The 20049-nt window shown below is 34.4% G+C and overlaps 1 protein-coding gene across 4 annotated transcripts in view; it reads right to left on the bottom strand.

Annotated features, from left to right (window-relative positions):
• Window positions 1-20049, bottom strand: part of LOC118199228 (flavin-containing monooxygenase 5-like) — a 62848-nt gene that overhangs the window by 19500 nt on the left and 23299 nt on the right. The window lies entirely within an intron of this gene.

The raw sequence follows: 20049 nt of genomic DNA, 5'->3' as shown, positions 1-20049 counted from the left end.
CCGAGATATCATATATTTTGTTTGTTTATATAATATGCACAAATTGTACGCTTTTTATTTACCGACAAATATCGTCAAAAATTTTAATTATTCCTTGTTTCTTGCTTCTTTTTCTTTTCCAAATCTGGCATCGCCTATGCATCATCACCAAAAGATTTCTTCATACGTAGTTTATATCCAAAATCATAATATCCCCTAATTGTTTTGAGTAGTGTATATGTTACCTCTATACCGATACAAATCATATGTTCAATAGAGTATTTGCAGCTCAATAGAATATTTATCATATTTTCGCAGAAATTCGATATCTAAATGCCACTTGATCAACCGTGGTCACAAAAGGATCTGCTTTATGAAGTTTCGCCAGTTATAGATTATTATATAGTGTGTCTGTTGTTGTATAGTGCCAGCAACCTTGTAAACGTTGTTGGCACTTCCTTACCAATATTTATCACATACAACAATATGTGAATAAAGCTACGGATCGAAATTTCAGTATTATATAACAGCATAATTTTATACAAGCTTTATTATTTTTGGTTTTTCTTAAACCTGTGAAAAGGGAATTCCGGATCATTTATAACTTTGTAACTTTGTATAAGAATTTTAGTATATAATAATTATAGCATTAAATATATATATATATATATATACTATACTATATATATATACTATACTATATATATATACTATACTATATATATATACTATACTATATATATATACTATACTATACTATATAATATACTATATTATATATATATATATATAATTGAAAAAGAAAAAGAAAAAAAAATATATATATATAGTGTAAGTATAGTACTTTATGTATGTAGCGTAAGTATAGTACTTTATATACAGGGTGTATCAGTACAGTGCTGACAAACTTTAAGGAGAGGTAGAGTACACTTAGACGATTCGAAATCACATAGCAATGCATGGTGGGAAACGATTTCCTGGCGCAGTAGTGACGACGCAAAACGCAAAAAAGGAGGATCACAAACAGTGAGGCAAAGCACGTTTTATTAGTATGTTTAGTACAGCGGAAACCTGCAAATAAGAACAAAAACAAACAATCGTCATTAAAGAAGGGGTTCGAAATTACGACCCTGGACCGCGATGCAGGCCTCATTTCTCTGGGACGTGGGAGATCTATACATCAGGAACGGAAGATGCATGACGCACGTTTCCTGCATTACGGTCCAGGTCGTAATTTTCAACACCTTCTTTGATAATGATCGTTGTCTCTTAACGTTTTTTTTTTTTTTTTTTTTTTTACTCCAAATAATACATATGTTTTCTCACCCTATTCGTGCCCTTTTTCTTGACTTTTGTGTCGTCACTACCGCCTCAGGAAAGCCTTTCCGACCATGCATTGCTATGTGATTTCCCATTGTTTAGGTGTACTCTATCTCTCCTGAAATTTTGTCACCGCTGTCCTGATACACCCTGTATAAGTACAGTACTTTATATAATTTATATCAGTACTTTATTCTGAGATAAAGTATTACACTTCTTTTTTCTGTGTACTCATGCCATTGCTTCGTATTCATTCGACAGCCCTTTCGAATATGATTTTCTAGTACATAGGTTTCAGTTCAGACGAATTTTAAATAGCATCAGATTTATTATTCTAATATTCAAAAGAAAGCATTTTTGAAATATGCTTATATGAACATTCTTGAGTAAGACAAAAATTTAATTAAAAAAATTTCCTAATTTTCGTTAAAAGGGGGGGAGGAATTGATAAATTGGAATTTTAAAACATTGTCAAAAGAAATGAATGAGTATTTAAAAAGTATAGTTCTCTGAAATATGACTATTTCGGAAAATAAAATTAGTACACAAAATGTGCTTCAGCTCACTAGGTTTCTTATTAAAACTCAGATAAAAATTATTTATACTGTATCCTTAATATTAAAACAATTCAAAATTCCCACTTCGCAGATACTAATGGAATATTTTTTAAATAAATTTGTTAAACATATGCATTATAATTGCCTTAATCGGCCAAAAAATTTTATTTCCCAGTTAAGCTGAATATGAGAGTGTTTTTTTTTTTTTTATTTAATTAAACTGGAAAACAAATTCCTTCAATACTTCGTCAAACGCAATATTTCGAGGAATCTTTGCTTTTAGAATTTTACGTACGGTGTCTTTCTTTTGATTGCTTATCTAAGTGAAACATAGCGTTGTAAGTATTTTTCTCATTGCCATGAAATAGCATTAAAATTAGTAAACTGTCTTTCAAACAAGCGTTAAGAGAATGCATTTCTGTCTGTCACATTTTAACGCTGGCAGATAAGTTGCGGGTTTTACGCTTCATCTGCAATTAGAATATCTATAGAGAATGCGAAAGAGAATAGAAAAGTAAATCGTAACTCTCTCCTCCTCCAAGAAATCTAGTAGATAGACAAAGAATAAGTATAAAAGTCTTTTTTTTCAACGCAAGAATAATTTTTCAAAGCAAGAAACTTAGAATCTCGAAACATTTCTTCGGTTGTGGCGCCAATTTTAATATACTTGTTTGTTCATGTCATATGATCATTTGTAAATCATAAAACGAGTTTCTTTAGCCGAACACAATTGTTGGCCCTCCGCAAAATGCTTCAGGATGTGACGTACATAAGAGTATAATTTCAGTCATTTTCCTTCAGCCCACCAAAACAAATAGCAGGTGGTTTGGGTCTTATGTAATGTTATATTTAAATCTTAATAAAATTAATATTTTTGTACCCTAAGTTTATGCGGAGAAAGCCGAAGCTTCAATTCGTTCGAGCCAATTAGTCATTTATAGTTGACTTGTTAAGGTCAGAAAGTGAATTTTGATGATGATCTACGTTAGGAATGATGAAATATTTCATTATTCAGTCGGATTAAGGCAAACCATGCGAAGCCTCTTGTCCTAAGGTCTGTGTATTGAGAATACGGCAAAGCACACTAGGGCTATCTGCCTAAGGGAAGGGATGCCTTCGTGGCGGACTTTCTAAGGGAAACTAGCTCGTATACAGGTTACACATGGGGAAAACCACGAAAACGCCCATGCAGCCATCCCGTTCGCGGGATTTGAACCTTGGACCGAAACACCAGTGTTCAGCGATTTTACCGCTCGGCCGCTGGTGGGCCCCTTGTCCTAAGGAAAGAAATGTCTTCCTGTAAGACTTTCTCTTCATATTTATGTTAATTTTTTTTTACCTATTACGTGTGTTACTTATTACTTATTACGTATTCCAAAGCAAGTCAAAAGACAAACAAGTCGTTACAGTTTCAATAAGTCAGAAATCAGAGAACTAATTTATCAAATGGCATTTGTGTCTACAGCTTGGGTACTTTGACTAATCGCAGTCTTGCACAAGCTTCGATTATACTCAGGCTTTTTACGTCTTGGGCAATCTCTGAGGATCCTCAATTCTAAAAATGTTGCCGCCACCAACTTGCGCCGTTCGGTGCGGCCGCACTGGTTGCTCCGGCTCTGATGCTGGCCCTGAGACTATTTATTCCTCTCGTTTAGTTTTCTTGTTAAGGAAAGTGTAACTGTAGTGGGTCGCCAATTATTAAAGTTAGAAAATATGATCAGATATGGAATGTAATTAAGGAACAGCTAATTTGCTTACACCCTTATCTATAATCTTACAAAAGCACAGTCTCAGTAGGTTGCTAGTTCATGAACTTGAACCAAGTTTTCCAGAAGTGGTCAAAGTTCATTGCTTTTTTAAGAGAAAAATCTTTATTCAGTTACTTTTTCTCTCTAAAAGTATCGCTTTAAGCTAGCATGTCACATATCTATTTGGATATATATTTTAAATTTTGTGTATTATGCTGAGAAGTCATAAAATGAATATTTTATTTTATTTTATTTATTTATTTATTTATTTTTTGATAATCTTCTGGCTGTCGCTGTAGAGCACGTAACGTTGCCGGCTCTATGACTAAGTATCCCAATAGGGCACAAGACGTTGAACAGTCTGGTCGGGCAGTGGGAAAGCGTCGGAAATGGGGAAAAGGGGAGTGACCAGCGTCACAAGAAGAAAGAAAACCAAGAAAGCCGCGCGCATGGAGAGGCTAAATACAAGTGGGTGTCTGGTAGTGTTGTATCATGATAAGTGGGTGGTTAAGACATGAGAATAAGTCTGAGAAAAGTTTTATTATCTAAATCAGATATTGTAAGATATAACATACAATACAAATACAAGACACATAAATAAAAGATACAAATGATAGAATATAATATATACACTATATACAAATTTACACTATTTACAGGAAAATCCGTTAAAGCGAAATAAGTAGTGAAATTATCGTCACGGGTGAGGTGCGATGGTCTGATGTAACTGTCTTCTCTCAAGGGTAGATAGTCAAAAACTTTAAAATGACTTAAAAAGTCGCATTGTATGGCTTTGTCGAAAACGTTTTTGTTCATTTTATGGAGGTATTTTTCAACGGTATCCAGTTTAAGGTCTCTGTGAAGAGTGTCGTTTGACACATAAAAATGTGCGTTAGTAATAAGTCTTATAAACTTGTTCTGTAGTACTTGCAATTTATAAAGATCTTTAGTAGTAACTGTAGCCCAAGCAGGGGATGCATAGGAAAAAATTGGCCTGATAATGGCCGTATAAAGATGTCTTTTTCGAGAAAGGTCCAATTTAGAGTAATTACCCAGCAGGGGTGCAAGATTGTTCATTACTGTATGAGTTTTGTTTCTGACCTTAATAATATGGTCTTTCCATTTGAATTGCTTCTTCAGGACTACACCAAGATAAGTAGTTTTCTTAACTTCTGGAACAGTAATATTGAAAATGTTAAGTTTTCTTCTAGCAGGAGTCATTATGCGTTTTTTGTTAATTAACAGAAGTTGTGATTTTTGAGCGTTGATGAAGATGCGCCATTGCTCGCACCAGTTTTCAATATCAGAGACAAATCTCTGCATATTTTTAATAGCAGTATCGGCGTTAAAAGACTTAATGGCGACGGACGTATGGGACGTATATAGACTTAATGGACTTAATGGCGTATCATCGACGCAACAACCGAGGAAGGAATTTACATCAGAATTTATTTTAGGGAAGTCTGAGACGTAAAAAATATACAAAACAGGTCCAAGAACAGAAGAACAGAGCCTTGAGCCACTCTGGCTTTGAGCGTCTTACAATCAGAATTATCGTCATGAATGTTGACAAAGAAACTTCTATTTGTAATAAAAGAGTTGATGAGGAGAATGATGTCTCGACTAAAATCCAGAGTAATGAGCTTTTGGATAAGCCCCTCATGCCAGACGCGGTCGAAAGCTTTCGCCACGTTTAGCATGAATAAGGCAACTGTCTGATTGTTGTGCAAAGCGGCACCGACAAATTCGGCTAATCAAGTTTTTAATTTTGAGGAGACAGTTCCACATGTATCATTATTTTTCAGATTGTTCTAGTGGTGGACAAGTGATTCACAACTAGAATAATTTGAAATAGTATATTAGATTTGAAGCGTCGAAAAGACAAATTATATTTGGGCATTCATGGAACGGAAATAAAATGCATAGAAATATAATGTGTGATTCAGGAAATAAAAGAACTGTACGATACGTGTTCAATGGCAAAAAGAAGAGAAGGAGGCAATGATTTTGCTCTAACTGGAAACGATGTTTTTCATGTAGCTATTTCAGACGTTGCTGCATTAGTACTGGAATTACAGCTAAGAATCATCATCATCCAATCATAAACTAATATATACCTTTCCCCCTTAAAAAAGGGTCGTAAAATAAAAATTGTAAACAAATTAAGATTGAAACTTCCTCAATTACGAAAATTTTTTCTGTAAAATAGTTTGTTATATAACCAACTGAATTTTTATTACTTTACACATATTTCTGTAATCATGTTTATAACAATACTCATGACAAAATATAACGCTGATCTTTAAAAATTTCATACTTTATACTAGTAGCCCATTTCAGGCGAGTCCATTATAAGACACTCCAGTAACTGAATGGACCTCTTGTTGGTACATTTACCCTAAAAACCGAAAAAGAACTCTGCTGATAATCCAGGATCTCTGACTGTTAGCATGCAGATTAACGGTCTGTGTGCTGTGTCTACATTGTCGCAGATTAACGGGGAAGAACAAAAACCATTCAACCAGAGGAAGACCATTTTGATCTAATGTGTGTGAGTGTGAATATTCACTGAGAACAGCATTTTGATAGAATGTGTGTGTGTGTGTATGAAATGTAATTTCTCATACATTATTTGTTTTGTGCAGCCGGGGCAACAGGAATGAGACAAATTTTGGAATATAAAGTGGTAGGTTTATTTTAGCATCCATCTCACAAGCGTGTTTTTTTCGTACCTTGAGCAGAAGCCCTATTTATACATATGTGTGCGTCACGAGGCTCATCCAATCAACGATATTAATTGAATTCACGAGGTGACGCTATCTTCTCATCAGGAGTGTTCTTAAGGACTTTATGTAATATGACAGATTTATGAGTTTGGCGATTTGGCGGGCGCCAACAGGTTAATATATTTTATACTAAAGAAAGGATTTCGACAAAATCTAGGAACAGGGATGCAATTTAGGTAGAGAATCGCCAACACATTATTAAGCAATATTATTAGAATTTAATTTAATCAATTGGTTTAAAAATATCATTACATACACACACACACACACACATATATATATATATATATATACTCAAGAGCCAAAACATTATGACCAGCCCTACATTTTGTGATGAACGCGCCTGGATGACGTGGAAGGCACGTGATCAGGTAGAAGTGGTATTTAATTGCTGCTGGAGAGTCTGAAGAATCATTCTTTCACTTACTTCTGTGTGTGATGGGAAAGGCTGCGGATCTAAGCGACTTTGAGAGAGGGCAGATTGTAATAGCTCGAAGGCTCGGAACAAGTATTTCCGAAACTGCACGACTCGTCGGTTGTTCGCGAGATACAGTTGTTAGTACGTATGAAAAGTGGATGAATGACGATGAAACCAGCAGTAGACAACATAGTGTTGGACGTACACATGCTATCAAAGAAAATGATCGTCGGAGACTGTCTCGTATGGTGAAGCAAAACCGGAGCCAGACAGTGGCTGAGCTGACAGCCGAATACAATGCAGGGCCAAGTAGAAAAGTATTGGATCACACTGTTCAGCGGACACTGTTGGATATGGGGCTACGCAGCAAACATCCCACTCGTATGCCTTTGCTGAGCAAACGTCATCGCCAACTGCGCCTGCGCTGGGACCGGGAACATCGCGACTGGTCCATGGATCAGTGGGGAGAGTTGCTTGGTCATTTTGTCATTCATCACGCCGATGGCCGTGTCAGGATACGCCGTCTTCCAGGCGAACAGTTGCTCCCTCAATGCACAGTAGGTCATACACAGGCTGGTGGTGGCGGTATTATGCTCTGGGGGACATTCTCTTGGGCGTCTCTGGGACCCGTGGTTGTGGTAGAGCAGACCATGAACAGTCTGGAGGCTACAGGGTATCTGAACATCATTGAGGACCAGTTGCACCCTTACATGGCCTCTGTTTTTCCAGCTGGAAATGGAATGTTCCAACAGGACAACGCCCCGTTTCATAAGGCTACAATTGTATTGGAGTGGTTCCAGGAACATGATGCTGATTTCCAGTTAATGTCCTGGCCGCCTAACTCAATCCGATAGAACACATTTGGGATGTCATGGGACGGCAGTTCAGAGGTCAAAGATCACCAATTCGCTATATCTCGGATTTGCGTGATCGTTGCTACAACGTCTGGTACAATCTGTCTCCGGCCATCTATCAAGGACTTGTGGCATCCATGCCAAGGCGGGTTGAAGCTGTGTTGCGCACCAAAGGTGGCCCAACTCGTTATTGACAGGTGGTCATGATGTTTTGGCTCTTGAGTGTATATATTATTCATATCTTTCTAATTTAAATTTCATGTACGAATTTGTAATCTACGATAAAGTACCTTAGACATATCTAATAAGCCTGTAAGGGTTATGTTAATTTTATTAACAGTTAACTTTTGAGTTAAACTTCCTTTCCTATCGATTTTTAAATTCAACTTGCCACTTCCGGCCAGAACGTAGTTTTAGAATCACGTCTAACTGCTAATGAGGAAGAGCGATATTTAACCGCAAAGTTCTACTGTCTTAGGGAGAGATACCAGATATTCTGGCTGCACGCGTTTGCTTTTTTAGTCTACTCTCTCGTAAGCTATTATCATGCGCGGCCGTACTTTAGGCCCTTGATAGCTTCGAAGCCAATTAGCGTTAAGGGGCCAACTCTGTTAGAATCTTGATAGCTTCGACTATATCTCTTTAGTTAAGATCAGTTTAGTTTGATTCGTAGTCTCTTAATTTCAAGTAGAAGTGTCGGTTTTATTGTACAACTCCCAAGACGGAGTTCTGTTAAATCTTTTGTCTCACGAACTCGAGCGATTATTCGCTTACTAGTTCTTAAGATTCTTCACTTTTAACCCACCGGGCGGCTTGCATTCAAATCTATTTACGTCTCGAAAACTGCAGTAAAAATTAACCATGTTTACAATTTTTTTTTCATTTAGTGTGAACCAAAATTGTCCTGAAAACGGCCTTTGTTAGATTTTCTTCCCCCCTTCTTGTAGAGCGATCAACAGGTTACGTGGTCAGAGCGGACGTGGTTGGAGCGGACAGTGGCTACAGCGGACACGTGAGGTTAACTGGGTGGGTTAGAGCGGACATTTTTGCACCTATTGTATTGTTTACCTAATTAGTCACATGTCACCTATTATGTACTTTCGAGCTTTGTACCTGCTGTAGAGATAAGCCGATATTTTAAGAGTAAAGGTTTTTCAGTGGATGTTTTATCCTTATGAAGTGGTTATGTCGTTTTATAGCCTTGAAAAAGTCTGTGATGTAACCCATAGCCATTTCAACAAAATTACTCTCTACAAATAAAGGAAAAGAATATTTAGTTGTAGATGATTAGCCATGCCGTTTACACCGAAAATATAAATTAGGAATGAGCTGGGTATGTAAGACAGATCGTTGTAAAGCAGGGATGTCAAACTTATAGGTACACTTGGGCCAAACAAACAAGGTTTAACTTTAGGCGGGCCCCCCAAAAAAATCAATATTCATAGAAACGTAGATTTATTTCGAATAATACAATAATAAACTTATATATATATATATTTATATAGAAAAGAACAAGAAAAATTTAATGTTTACGTCCTGATACTTGACATCTCTTCTCTGCTATTATCTTTCCTATTTCGGGAGAAATTTTGTTTGCAGTGATAACTTTCAACGCTGACCCAAGGTGAGCATCATTAATACGGTTTCTAATAGGAGACTAATAGTTCTAATAGATACCTTTCATGACCGAAAATAATTGCTTGCACCGATAACAAACATGGAAATAATTTCATATGCGAATTTTCGAGTATTTTCAAACCTGGCTGGTAAATATTTGTAAAATTCAGGCACGCCCACTTCAATGAATTTTGCTTTCAAATTTGAGTTGCATTGAATCTCGATCACCTCCATTTGCATATGGAATACTTATGGAGAAAATCGAAGAATTATTAGTATTATTAATAGTACATTAATAGTATTATTACATATCAAGCAGATTATTTTATCTTTTATTTCACAGCAAAAATATTCTAATTCCCATTTTACTTGGAATATTCTATGTTCGTCAGCGATTTTTCGTTTAATTTTACTACCACATGGTTTTGATATAGACATACTGAATACAAAGTGCTGGAATAAACACGGTTAACGTTAAAAAGCTAACAAAAATTTATTCTTTCCACAAGAGATAAATCAAAATGCTGAAATATTTCTTCAAAAATATTCTAACAATATCACAAAATGTCAAACGTTTAGCAAAAATAAATTCAAAACAGAGAAACTAATTCTATCTCACAGCGAAATCGCTACAAATCAATCACAGCATTAAGTAAAGAAACAGTTCTACGCTAGAACTACAGCTACTACTGAGATGAGTTGTTTGTTCTCGGCTTTTATAAGCTTTATAATTAATTTCTCGAATATACTGGAAACATCTATAAATATCTGGATTTTAACTATGAAATCCGTAACAATATGAATTAAGTAATAATTAATAATAAAGTAAAGTGCATGCACATGCATGCACCAACATATCGTACAAAACTATGATTGGAAAACTGAGACCATGAGTTCGGTTACATTCGGCTATCGGGGGATGCGTACAAGTTCTGAGTGCACGTGTCCCCCAAAAGCCGAAGGTAGCTGAACGCAAGCTACTCACACGCATTTGTAATTTAAGTAGTGTGTGTGTCAGCTCGCTGTGAGTAATCTAACAACACTGAATAAATTATCGTTAATTACTTAGCAGTAAACATTTCATTTTTTTCTTCGTCGATATGTTATTTTATTATTTGCCGATATATTGGCCGGGCCGCAAAAATATTTGTTGTGGGCCGCGAGTTTGACATCCTTGTTGTAAAGGAAATGTAAAGACAAATTTTCAGAACGAAGTACTGAAGAAAACTGAACATTCCTGCGTGCCCAACATTACTGAGATGGAAGTTAAAAGGAAGTTAGAGACTTGCAGGAAAAGAGTCCGAGAAGAAACGTCAGTTCCCGTTCCCAAGATATTTCAAGAACTTTCAGAATTATATCAGAAAGGTTATGATTTCGTCACTAAAATACCGACATACTACAGTGCCAAGAGTAATTCCAGTGCCTTGTAATTCGATAATCGAATGCGAAAACAGAAAACTTCGGTAAAAAAAAAAAAAAAAAAAAAAAGTTATCCCACTTGAAAGAGATTTGCCACTTAAAATACTGTTTAAATTATATTTAAGATTTTTAAAAATATTTATTTACTTATTTATCTGCACCCTTTATCTGTTCTTGGGAAAAAAATGTGTCCGCTCTGACCACGTCCACTGCAGCCAGCCACACCACCGATCAACAAGTCGTTTCACTTAAGTGATGGTTTCCTACTGTCCTTTGATTACCGCCTAGAGGCGAGTAAGCAGATGGGCTGCTTTTGCCCTTACGAAGGAAGGAACACGTTTTGTGTCCATGCTTTGGTTAGACGAAAAATAATATATTTTTTTTTTGGAAATCCAAAACAGAAAAGGAAGTTTTGTATTGCTTTGTTACTAATTTTGTGCATATTTCTAATCTTAATTGCTTATCAGAGCCGTGCCAAGATTTCACCTGAGGCAGAAAGGTCAATGCGCGTCCATATAAATATAAAAATAGCTACACTTGTATTAAGCAAAAGTAATTGTATTAAATCAAAATGTCATAACTCTTATAGCATAATTATACCATAATTCTTAAAGTATTTTTTAATCGTAGTTTTATAAATTCAGAGAAATAATGTAGCCAATTATTTATAATTTTCAAATGAAAACGTTAAAAATTTCGTTTTTGATAAATAAGAAATAACACTGAAATGCATATTGCATTAATTTTCAGGTTTTCTTGCAATTTTTTCGGTTTGTTTTATTGATTTAAGTTTGACGAAGCCTATTTCCTCTAATAATTAAAGTAATTTTCGAATTCGTATAGCCAATTTGGCGCCTCTTCTAGTGATTCACATGACCCCGGCTTTGTTGCTTTTTAAGTATAAATGTTATTGATTTTTATTGCGTTTCGGTATTTTAATGTACGTTTATAAAATGTTAATTTGTTTTTATATGCATATTTCAGTAATATAATCTTACGACTAGTGAGATAGTGTAGTTTAACTAATTTTCTGCTTTTGATTCATGTTATCGAGCTTTAACGCTAAGAAAAAATTTATAAGAGGCTTAAAATACCTAATTCCTTTTGAAAGCTACATGTAATTGATAATTAAATTACTATTAAAATAACAAACACATGTTCAGTGTCAGTCATTTCGACATAATGTTTGTAATTCGTTTTACCACAAATTTATTTCGTTTATCTTGTTTCATATTTATAAAAGGTGAGTTTACCTTTATCGCATTTATTGATTGATAGAATTTATGAAATATTGAATATTTTGAAACAAATTTCAGTTATAATAACCTTATTAAAAATTTTCTACATATAGACAAGAAGTCACAGATACCTCTCAGTTTCCGAACTAAATTACATGGTACTGAAATTCGGTGCATTTTCATATGATTATTTTTGACAGAAGAGTTACCTTACATTAATCACAAAAGAACATTGTTTTAATTCTTAATTAAATATAGCACTTGTATTAAATTGCTAAAATTCATTGTTAGGAAAATCTCGCTCTAAAAAATTAGACACTTTTACCTTTCAAAGTGGAATTTTTGTGGTTTTCTCTGTGCATAGTGTGGGCGCGAATAAGTTTTTCTTAGAATGTCCTCCACGGAGGCATTCCTCCCTTTAGGCAGATAGCTCTCGCGTGCTTTGAAGGAAAAATAAAGCAAACCAAAACAAAAGCTTTAAAATTGGTGTTTAACATTTTTTTGGGTTCAAATACGCAAATTACTTTTTGATCTCAATTCACATTATCAAATGTTATTATTTAAATAAATAAAAGCAAGCTGAAAATTTCCATTTAAATTGTTTGTTTTAAAATAAAAAATAAGAACAGTAAGTTTTGAATAAATCTTGTCAACATCAAGCAGGGACAGGAACATGCCAATGTAAAATTTAATATTAGGCCAAAAAGAAACGCTTTGACGTAGATTTTGGATAAAACTTAATCAAATTCGCAGGTAGTCAGAGACAGGCCTTTCTTCAGTAGAGAGAAAAAATGTTTCTGAAGTATTTGTGTATTTATTACATAAATGTTTTAATGCTTCCATAGCACTGCTAATCGATAAAATTTATTTGATGAAAAGTAGGAAGTTTACTTTTAAAATTCCGATTTTTCAACTTTTTCAGTGACATATGTGGCATCGAAAAACACGTCTGGCCAGGAGGCAGATTAATGGCTGAAAAATTCTTAGAATTTAAAGAGGCATCGAACAAGAAAATTTAGGGATGGCGAAATTCTAGGAATTTGGCACTTGACAACGGCAAAAGTTTTAGAATGTAGAGAGCTACAGAATTTAGGCAGGGCAAAATATTTTAAATTTATAGAACATCGGTCAGTAGAATTAAGCTCCCACAGCGATTGCACTGAGAAACAAATCGACCTGCTCCTCGATTATGCGGATGGACGCAGATTAACTTCCGAAAGCTCAGCGAAGCAAGAGCTATACATAATGCAGCTATTTACGATTTCTGGTATAATAAACTGAAATTTAATATAATAATTTAACACTATATATCAGTTTACGAAAACATGATGATACTTTTGAGAAATTTTCTTTAATTCCCCAGTACACTAAAAAAAAAAAAAAAAAGTACAATAGATTATATAATGATATTACTAACAAAATGATGTCGATGACGCATTTAATTTTTATCTTTTTATTTATCTAAATAAATATGTCATTGAGTTTTCCATAACTTATAGTTTTGCAAATTAAAAACGTTCAATAATATAATACGTGATTATGGTATTATTGGTATGGTGCTATTCAAGGCAAAGCACACGAGGGTTATCTGCCTAAATGGAGAGATGCTTTCGTGGAGGACTTTCTAAGGGAAACTGGCTCGTATACACGTTACACATGGGGAAACCACGAAAACGACCATGCAGCCAGCCCGTTCGCGGGATTCGAACCTCGGACCGAACTACCAGTGTTCAGCGTCTTTACCGCTCGGCCGCTGGTGGGTAATATATGATTATGAAAGCTGTGTAAAAGAAGAAAAATTCTTGCACATTCGTCAGGCAGCATACGTTGCTTGAGGAAAAGGATGCGTTTGTACATGACTTTTTCACGGAAACTGGTTTGATATATTCAACCTAAAATTCACCAAAATACCAACCAACGAACGCATTCGCCGGAATTCAAACTTAGGCAAAACTACCAGTGTTCAGTTGCAAAAGAGAGTTAACAACATAAACAGGCAACATGTCTGAAATTAGTATTTATTGCATCCATCAGTGATATGATTTTCTGATATAATTTAATGGAATATCACTGTAAAAAAATGGGAATCTTTTTTTTTTTTTCCTTTTGTAAGGAGACTTTTTTCCGCTTTGTTTTCAACATTTGGTTGAAATGCAAATTAAATAAATATTTACAAATGCAGAATATTGGATAGTTATTGATGATTTCAAGATTCAGTTTCTGAAATCCATTTCATGTGTCATTTCCTTAAAAAGGTGATACTGAAACCAACTTTCGAGGAGTAAAATGATTACTAGAAAAGAGTTTCCGATTTGTTTCATTCTTTTATTCCCATTATAAATTTGTCCCGTAGTTCTTAGAACATTCTTCTATCCGTAAGTGATGATTTGCTTTCCGAGAAAATTTTCTGAAAGGAATAAATTACTTAGTCTTCAAACCATGGGAAAATCTTGCCATCGCCGGTACTTAATTCCCTTCATTTACTGAGATAACCTGCTTTGTTAAAAGTATGGTACTTGTTTTCTGATTTTTACTGAATTTGCATGCTCAAAGCTATCTAAATAAAGAAACGCTATTGTGAATATCAGGGTATGAGTACATATATGAAAAGGTTATATATTTTTCAGAATTCCCCTATGAGCTGTTTATTCTTAGGGCAGAAAGAGGAAAAAGCTTGCATACATCGCCATTCCCGGAAACTAGACAGTACCGAAAACATTACTAGACAGTCCGGTTTACCAGACAATAGAGTTTATCTTATTCCTAGTTGTAAAAGCTGACAGTTATAAATTGTTATGTTCATGGCGACCTACAGAAGGCATGAAATTACTTCAAAAGTTCCGCTGCTATAAATTTTCAGACTGCAATTTTGTTCCTTTAAAGTTTCGAAAATACCTATTTTTTAAGTATTTTTCGGTACTTATATTAATATTGATACAAATAATATAGAAAGCACCAAACGTAGCTATGATGTATTTCAATTTGTCCTTAGTATTTTCTCACATATAGTATTAACACTTTGTCTACACGTTTCTAATGTTTCACCATAGTAAGCCTTCTCTTTCCGAATGTATTCAGTTCCTTTTCGCTTTCGTTTTCTGCTTCTTCTTTTTTTAAAAATTTTATTTATTTATTTATTTAATGTTACCATATCCTGAGTTTTACTCTAGCTATTAACTAGAGTATCTACTAGGTAGCATTCATTATAGTACATTCATTATATTCATATAGCTACTAGCTAGCATTCATTATTGTACAAAAACTAATATAGCTTGTCAATATCAACACATTTTTATCTTCAATAAAATCCACTAATTCAATTGATGCTGTAAAAATTACAATTTAATACTTTAGCCAATTATTCTGATTATAGTGATTTAAATTCGATTTTAGGCAACATATGCATTCTTTCAGAAAACGCGATATATTGAGCACCGCTGTTACAAGTAAATACTGTACATTCAACCGTTTCATAATATGTAAATATAGCATAACTTCTTTTCGAGTGCTTGCACTGAGAGTCTCCTTCAAGTAAACTTTAATGGAACTTTATTTCATGAAAATTTAGAAGTATTATAAAAGCCTCAGAATTATTTCCATTGCAAACATTTATGAATTATGCAGAAAAATATATAAGGAAAACATCAATGAGAAACTATTATCGAATATACATTTCATGACAATAGAAAAACATTTTTTCAGTACCGACGGTATTAAAAAGCTCAATATTGTGATAAGCTAAATAAAATAAAACGGCATTAAAACTTTAATATTGTGATAAGTAAAAGTATACTAATCTATAACACTCATTTGATATTTTTGCCATTAGAACTATAATGTAATTCTAACCGTTAAAGTAACATTGTATTTGTATTAACTACAATTGTAATTGTAATTTCAATTAAATTTATCAGTACCTGTTGTTTCCTGCACCTTGAGGGAGACGCATTATTATTATTTTTTTCTATTATATAAAATACTGTCCTCAGAAAAAAATGTCTCTAGACATGATTCTGTCTCCAAAATTAATGGATGAGGTGAACAGAAATAATCTTGGAACAGCCTTTGGGCAAGTGCTGCGAGTATGCGAAATGTAAGACTGTAATTAAACTTCGACCATCCTGGAGACTACACTTTCTTAAAATATTGCCATTCGACAAATTATAAGACCTTCCATTTATCTTTAAAGTTTAAGCTATCTGTTATTGACTGAGAAAAGCTGGTAATTCATTGTAGTTAAAACTACAACTAATGCAGTTATAATTGTAATTGTGCCGCCCAGATGGTATAGTGGTTAGGGAAGCCTGACTGCGATACCGAAGGGCCTGGGTTCGAATCCCGGAGAAGGCATGGCTTTAACTGTTCGTCCTTTCATAGGAGGCGATGATCCCACATATTAGATGCCTCCATAATAAAGTGACTGCAACTTCTGGCCTTGTATAGACTAATGGACTGTGTTGCACTGTAACTGTTCACAATCTGCCATTGGGGAAAAAAAAATAATAATTGTAATACAATGATTGTTCGAATTACAATATAACTTCAAAAGCAATTAGATTTTTCGCTCAGCAGAGTAATAAGTAGTCTTTTGAATACTACTAGTTCAAATCGGATGTCCATTTTGGCAAACAATCTAAATGTTTAGATAGCTCCGTGGATTTCCTTATGTGTAACATGAATACAAATCATTTTATTTTAGAAAGTTCTCTATGAGTACATCATTCTTCTTAAACGTTTCGTTGCATTCAATTAAGTAAAGATCTTTTTCTGCTTTTATTAACGGGTGATGTGAACATGAGCCAGTTTTCCTTAGAAAGTCCTCCACAGTAGCATCTTTGCAGTCTTAACCGTAATCCAAATAATATGACAATCACAGGTGCACAAGAAAATTGTACTTTTATTTGTTCTTACGTGAAACAATGATGGAAAATAGTTCATGCAAGTACTTTCACTTGTAACTGAATAATGCATTTTAACTATTTATGGAAAATGTGTGTTATGTTGAATAAAAGACCAATTCGTAATTTTTTTTTTTCCAATGGCAAGTAGTAGCCGTTTATGGACATTGATCACTACTAAGGCCGGTCATGTTATTAAGGAGGGAACTAATACGTGGACCACCGTTGCCACCTATGAAGAGGACGAAGAAATTACATTCATGCCCTATCCGGGATTCGAACCCAGGCTCTTCGGTACGGCAACCAGAGTCACAAACCGCTTTACTGTCTGGGTGGTAATTCATAATAAATGGATTTAGTAAAATGTCTAATACACACAGCAATTAAGCATACTGATTGCTGATCAGAATCCTTTTTTACCAGCTAAAGCAATAGGTTGGATAAAATTATGAGGCTTAGTTTAGTCCTTGATGATCTCCTTTCTGAAAAGAGATCCACCAGCGGCCGAGCGGTAAAGTCGCTGAACACTGGTAGTTCGGTCCGAGGTTCGAATCTCGCGAACGGGCTGGCTGCATGGGTGTTTTCGTGGTTTTCCCCATGTGTAACGTGTATACGAGCCAGCCAGTTTCCCTTAGAAAGTCCTCCACGAAGGCATCCCTCCTCATAGGCAGATAGCCCTAGTGTGCTTTGCCATAATTAAATAAACCAAACCAAACCTTTCTGAAAAGAAAAGGTTAAATGTAATTTTTATGATTTATTTCTTGTGTAATGTAAACAAGACAAGCGTCCCGTAAAAATCCTTTGCGAAAACATCCCTTTGCACTGGCATAAACTCTTTGCTTGCTTTCCCTTAATCTTGTAATTTAAGTTCACATGTATATCGAAGATCATAAACATACATATTTGCTTACTAACGTTATGTGCATTTCGGTCTATATAAAATATTTCCTTTAAATAAACTCTTATTTATGCTGGTACCACAAACTATAATATATGTAAGATGATTCAGAAGACATAACAGAAAATATTAATATTTTTCTTATAGGTGATTATCCCGTTGTATTATTTAAAAACTCATTGTCCAAAATGCAGAAACATTTCGAACATAATATTATTGACTGTAATTTTCAAAAATTATCACGATTTCCTTAGCCTATGTCACTGAAATTATAAGGGGCAGTTGTTTTTCTGATTAAATAGTTACAATCATCTGCTGCGCAATTTTAATTAAGAGGTCATTACAATTGCATTGTAATTTTTATTAGATTATATAATTACAGTTAACTGTTTATTCAATTAGATTTCACAATTAAAATGCAATTATAATTAAAATGCATATGAGTAAATTGTATATGTAATTAAAATTGTTACATTGTAATTGCAAGTTAATTGCATAATATTATTCCAATTACTATGTGTTTTCAATTGCATTCTGCAATTACATTTGCAATTAAGATCATGATTTTCCTGGGCTACGTAACTGCTTTTATCAGAAACAATTGCTATCCTAATTACATTATTATAATTACTTACTGGAGTTACAATGACAGTCTAATTAGATTATATGATTGCAGTTGCATTGAATATGAAATTGGATTTCACACATATAGAGTAATTGTAATTTAAATGAAATTACGTAAATTGTAATTGTAATTAAAAAAACAGCTACTCTGTAACTATAACTACTTAGTAATTGCATAATTTTATTACAATTGCATACTACACTTAGAATTACAATTATGATCATAATTTCACTATGTTAAGTAATTCTAATTATCAGAGACAATTACTTTCCTAATTACGTAGTTATAATTACCAACTGCAATTGGAGTTAAAATTACGTTGTAATTAGCTATATTACCGTAGTTGTGATTAGATGCAATAAAATTTTTAATTGTAATTAGATTATATAATTATAATGTTTGTGATTATCATTGCATTGTAATTGTAAGACTTAAGAATTAAAATGCAATTACATACATTATTGTTGCATTTAAAAAGTACTTACTTTCTAATTGTAATTGCGAAGCTAATTACAATTGTAATATAATTGAAATCACATATTTCAAAATATTGTTGCAGTTTCTTGCAATTTTAATTTTAATTCCAATTACATTTTGCCAAACTGCATCTAAAATTTGGAGAATAATTAGGCTGGAAAATGAAAATTCTCTTTACATTTATATATAAACATTTAAGTTTACTATAGCTGGTATAAGCACAGAACAGCTGGAAGTTTTGAACGAGCTATTTATTTCGAACTGTTATTCAAAACCTAACGATAAAACCCATTTGCCCCTAGCGAATAGATAGTTTCCTCTCCTCAATTACCTCCCGCAGAGAAAAATTATCACCTGTCAGTTTACATTAAGAGCAGTGAGGGGAGGGCATTCTGAGACAGGCCGTATATATGCTGCTTTGTCGTTTCGTGCCAAAATTTAGGTTTACGTATATATGCTGCCTTGCCGCCATGAGGACCAAAATATTTGGACGCATATATGCTGCCTTGCCGCTATGAGAGCCATTATTTTCGAACGCATATATACGGCCTTGCCGCCTGGAGGGTTAACTGAGAATTACACAGTGGAGAATCCTACAATTGGCCCCCGAAAAGGTTCAAGTCCGAGACGTTCACATTGACTCTTCCGATCTTTCGGGTCTCTCAGACGTCCACAAATCCAATGGAAGGATTCGGATATATCGCGGAAATGATGCGTGCGGCGATGAAGCCAGCCGCAACATTTGACGACAAAGACTCAGTTATGACCTTTCTGAAGCAACTGGACCTGCCATTTTAATTTATACTCAGTAAACCAGCTGCAGAAAGTCACCATCACTACAACAAACCTAAGAGGTCAAGCTCTCAACTGGTATAAAGGAATTGGAAATTTCTTGTTGGGGGACCCAGGTTCGGAATCGTACAGCTGGGAAAATTTTAAGTCTGCATTGCTAAAAGCATTTGCACTTGTGAAAGATCGTGCGAATCTAGCATCAGAATTGTTTAATAAATATCAAAGCAATTTCGATGAGTTGACAGAGTTTATTCTTCAAATTTTCAATTTATTGTACGGGAAGAGCCCCTATAATGAACTCATCGAGGAAATTCTACCGCGTCTGCTACTGTCAGCTCAAGATTTCCTCGAATTATGTAACCTGCACACATTAGAAGATCTATTCCAACTCGCGGTGAAGTTCCAAAGCAGAAGGAATTCGGA

This window comes from Stegodyphus dumicola, chromosome 6 (genome assembly GCF_044657685.1).
Source record: "Stegodyphus dumicola isolate Sdum_Otavi_A_Nest chromosome 6, ASM4465768v1".
In the NCBI taxonomy this organism is placed as follows: domain Eukaryota; kingdom Metazoa; phylum Arthropoda; class Arachnida; order Araneae; family Eresidae; genus Stegodyphus; species Stegodyphus dumicola.
The sequence above is the reverse complement of the archived record's forward strand: the minus strand, read 5'-3'. Positions and strand labels throughout refer to the sequence as shown.